This window comes from Chiloscyllium plagiosum, unplaced genomic scaffold, assembly GCF_004010195.1.
Source record: "Chiloscyllium plagiosum isolate BGI_BamShark_2017 unplaced genomic scaffold, ASM401019v2 scaf_32334, whole genome shotgun sequence".
NCBI classification, from domain to species: Eukaryota; Metazoa; Chordata; class Chondrichthyes; order Orectolobiformes; family Hemiscylliidae; genus Chiloscyllium; species Chiloscyllium plagiosum.
In genome coordinates this window covers 1-4,917 of record NW_025196710.1, presented here as the reverse complement: position 1 = coordinate 4,917, position 4,917 = coordinate 1, and the positions used below count along the sequence as shown (strand labels likewise).

At 43.0% G+C, this 4,917-nt stretch overlaps 1 non-coding gene across 1 annotated transcript; it reads left to right on the top strand.

Annotated features, from left to right (window-relative positions):
- Window positions 1–490: 490 nt before the first annotated feature.
- Window positions 491–572, top strand: trnas-uga. The gene has a single exon. It is a non-coding gene; the product is annotated as a tRNA-Ser (tRNA).
- The last annotated feature ends 4,345 nt before the right edge of the window (window positions 573–4,917 follow it).

Genomic DNA, 4,917 nt, shown 5'->3' with positions numbered 1-4,917 from the left:
CGTCAGGACGATTTCAAGTTCCAAATCTTCGGTCAATCTTCCTCTATTGTGCTCACAAGTTCATTACCTGATGTCAGAACATACGGATTAGTTGCTGGATCCATTCTGCATTGGTTCTGCATTCTTTCTAATTATGATATTTTTTTTTTACGAATGTAGCTGGTGTTTATGGACTATGAATATTAAAACACAACAGCACATCTAATTTGGCACCAGATGATGAGCAATTGAGTCAAAATCGATCGGACGCAGTGAGACAATGACCCTGTCTTCGTGGTGTACATCCGTGACTCTATAATTCGACGAAGAATCATTCCCACAACTTCAGCTGTGTCAGAATCTAGTTTGTGGTGAAAGCCTGTCAATCTGCTAAGTTAACGTTCGTCTGGGTCTCTGCAAAGGAGTTGGCGAAATCTTTGGGTCTTGACAATTTGTTCTTCCAACAAATGAATTCAGTTGTTTTACTATTAAAATTGACCAAATTCCCGCAGCTGTGATGGCCGATAGGTTAAGGCGTTGGATTTGAAATCCAATGGGGTTTCCCTGCGCAGGTTCGAATCCTGTTCAAAGCGCAGAATCTCTTAAAAGTCATTGATTGTTTTGCAGGATTTGGATTTCGTGGAGCTTGAGCTTTGCATTCAATCGAAAGTAAATTTTCAACTGTGAAGAATCCGAAGTAGTGTCAAGACTGACTCAGTCATCTAATTGAATAAATTATATGTCGAGACACAAAAAGCTACCAACTTCCAACACGAATCAGTTTCAACACATTTGTCGAACTATCGTGAAATTTGGATGTTTGGGGTGGGGAGGGAGGGGTGGGGCGGTGGAATTAAGTAAAACAAGAAGCAATGCAATACATTTATCTGCAGGTGATGAATTTTTTTTAGGATCAGTTGAAAGTCAAGCTGAGAATGTTCGACCTAATTTACAGCTGACTCTCAAGGCCAATAATCTTTTATATCAGCAGTCAATGAATTAGAAAAAATCAACTCCATGTGTGGAAAGGAACTCGACTGATCCAGGTTCCTGGCTTGCGATGTGAAAAGGCAAGGCGATATCAGCGGAGTAGAATTTTCTGGAAATATTAGAAATGGAATGTTTACGGTCTTCTGCTGTCCACATTCGTAAGAAACTGTGCATTAAGAACTGAAATTGAAAATTAACGATGAAAATCAGACTTAGCCCTCTGCTTGTGGTGTAGCATTGTTCAGAACAAAAGGTTGTTGTTGAGGTTAAAATTGACCAAAATAATCGATGGGGATCTTATCCATGGCCTTCGTTGGAGCAGTTGGTGTGGAGAGCTCAGCTTGAAGAACCAAATGCCAATTATTCATCCTGGCTGTCTGAATTCCTTAGTTAAACATACTCCCAGTTTAATGAAAAAAACCTTTGCTGTCAGAGTTAGATGTTTTCATGTCAGCATGTTTCGATATGAGAAGACCCTTATGAATAGATGTGACTTAAATTTTGACTCTAACGTCAGAGATGTTGACACATTTCTGCACCAAAACAGCACTACCATTGGTATCAAATCAAACTGAACAAAGGACTAGTCACTTAGACATTTCCTGTCTGCAGACTCTGCCAATGGATCGTTCAGGCCCGATGTAGGAATAGGGCGTGGTGACATCTGTTCGCAAATGGATCACTTTATTCTTGCTCACGATCCATAAACCGTAATTCATTTTGAACTTCTTAGCCATCAGCATGATAAGTGGTACATAATGCACAGGTTTGCTTCACGAAAGAAAGAGCGAAATCTTATTCAATGCAGACGCAAATTCAAGTTGTCCCTGTTCTGCCATTTTATAATCATGACTGCTGTCGGGTTTGGTTTCCACTCCTGGCTTAGGTGACAGCCTGATGGAAGTTTGCACATTCGCCCAATTTCTGTTTGGTTGCTCTGGTTTGCTGCCACATTCTAAACATTTGCAGGTTACTTGGAATCACCATTGAACGCACACGGTTACAGAGACAGTGATGTCTCTGTAATAGGAGTGTCTGGATAGGACGTACTTCAAAGGATTTTTGTGAACTGAAATAGACAGAGTGGGATGAGTCTGCTGTTTCCTGGGTGAGCTACATGGACAGAGAGGAGTCAGGGTATTCTTCCCTGTGGGAGATACATTGACAGAGTTGGGTTAGTTACTCTTACCTGTGTCAGTTACGCAGATACAGTAGGATCAATCTGCCCTTCCCTGGGCGAATTTCTTTCACAGAGTGGTAACAGTCTGCTCTTTCCTGCCTGAGAGCAAGAGAAAGAGCGAGGTCAGTATTCTCTTCGCTCGACAATTTATGTTGATAGGCTGGCTTCCGTCCGCCCTTCCCTGGCTAGTTACAGTGGTAGAGTGGTGTAACTGTTCATTCATTGGATGAGTGACATAGACAGTATGGGATCAGTCTGATCTTCCCTGAGGGAATTGCATTTATAGAGTTGGGTCAGACTGCTCTTCAGTGAACTACTTATAATTGTCCGTGTGGGATAAGTCTGCTGAGTTACACTGAGAGTGTGGGCTCAGTCTGCTCTTCCCTGGGTGAGTAACACTGACTGAGTGGCGTCGGTTTGCTGTTCCCTCAGTGAATTACATTGACAGAGTGGCGTCAGTCTACTCTTTCCTGTGCGAGTTACATTGACAGAGAGGCGTCAGTCTGATTTTCACAGAGTGAGTTATCTGAACAGTATGGGATCAGTCTGCTCTTCCCTGGGTGAGTTGCGTTGACAGAATGCGGGCAGTCTGCAATTTCCTAGTTGTGTTAAAGTAATGGCGTGAGGTCAGAGTGCTCTTTCCTGGTTGAGTCACATTGACAGATTGGGCTCCATCTGCTCTTCCCTGGGAGAGTCATATTAACAGAACGGGGTCAGTCTGCTCCTTTCTGAGTGAGAAATATCACAGAATGCACTAAGTCTGTTCTTCCCTGGGTGAGCCACGTTAAGAGTGGTGTCAGTCTGCTTCTCCACGGACGTGTTACCTTCTCAGAGTCATGACGGTCTGCTCTTCTCTGTCTGAGTTTAACAGAAAGCGTGGTTTCATTACTGTCTTCTCTGGATGATTCAGATGGACAGAATGGAATAGGTCTGCTCTTGTCTGAGTGAGTTATTTTGACAGAGTGGGGTCAGTCTCGTCCCCTGCTTGTGTTTCATTGACACAATCAGATCAGCCTGCTCTTTCCTGGAGAAGTGACATAGACAGAATGGGTACAGCCTGCTCTTCCCTGAGTGAGTTACGTTGACAGAGTGGCATCAGTCTGCTCTTTCCTGGGGAAATCATACTGACTGAGTGGTGTCAGTCTGCCATTTGCTGGGTGAGTTACATGAAAGTGTTGCATCATTCTGCTCTTCCTTGGATGATTAAGTTTGACAGAGTGGCGTCAGTCTACTCTTCCCTGGGTGAGTTACATTGACAGAATGCGGTCATACCACAATTTTCTGGTTGAGTTACATTGATCGGGTAATGCCAGACTTCTCTTCCCTGGTTGAGTCACATTGGCAGAGAGGGATCCATCTGCTCTTCCCTGGGTGAGTTACGTTTGCAGATTGGAGTCAGTCTGCTTTTCCCAATCCAGGAACTCCATCTCTAGCGGTTTCTTGTCAGTACCTCCGTGCTAAGGATTTGAGGAGTAAACAAAAGTGACTCGTCCCCTACTTCTTTGGGGTAATTAGGGATGGGCAGTAAATCTTATCGCATTTAAAGACAACTATGTCAGAGAAATACATTTCAAATACTTGCATGTTCTAATTCGACACCTGCAAGCGGTCGGGAATAACTTGAGAAGAGGTGCAGGGTAAAAACAAAATAAAGTCAAATGCACTGATGTCGAGGAGACATGACATAAGATGTGAGTGTGGAGCTGGTGCTGCAAGGCTCAGTGTCAGTGCTATTGGTTCAGCATTTACTGCTCACTGTTTGCAATGACTCATACACCACTGCTGTCAATTCACCACAATGAGCCTGTTCATCATGGTTTGAAAATCCCTGCGTGTGTAGTAACGTGGTTAATGGGACGTGAGAGGAGATGAGCACATCATCTTTATTCTGTGAGTTTAAACAGATTAAAATATCTGTTGGATGCCAATGCAAGAGGATATTGTCTTTTTCTGTGCCTTTTCATTGGGGAATGCTCAGCCTTGAAATGTCTGTTTTTGCAAAAGCAGAGTTTGATTGCCATTTATACTGAGCAACGCTAATACAGAAAACGCATTTTCGAATTCCTGTGATCAAGTGGTACAGGAATTGCACATATGGATGAGAAATCTGGATTTTAACGTGCGCCGTGGCTTAGCTGGTTAAAGCACCTTCCATCACACTGGTGCCTGCTCATTGTGTTGAAAGCTCATTATTTCTCTTTTTTTTCTGCTTAAGAAACTCAGTGTCGTGTTTAAATTGCTGTATGTTCTGATTTAGCGTTCCGGCTTCATTATCCTTGTTTAAATCCAGTAGTGTATGTTGCTCTTTTTAACTATTATTTTATCCTGGAGATTCTTCCCACAGTTCCACAAGCACTTCTGCTTCTCATCCTCTTACTCTCATTCCTTCATTCCCAGTTCTGTGTAAATTAATTGGTGAGGCAGGAGACACTGCAGCATTCCCGGGGAATGTTGTGGTAATGACACTGACACAACGACATGATCACCCTCATTCTCTGCTGTCACCATTCATTAGTTGTACACCAACAGTAAATGCATCCTTGTTCTTCTTCAGCTATCATGTAATTATTTTCTTTTACTGTTGGATAAGGAATTCAACTTTAACTTCGAAAGGGTCTTTTGATTTTGAGGAAAAAATGTCTCCTTGCATCAGGTCGAAGTGACAGACGCATTATCCAGAGAATGTGAGACGACTTCGACCGATTCCAGCCGGGCTCCAGAAAGCCTCTCAGCAGTTCGACTCTCAAACTGAATCTGAATGTCAGGCT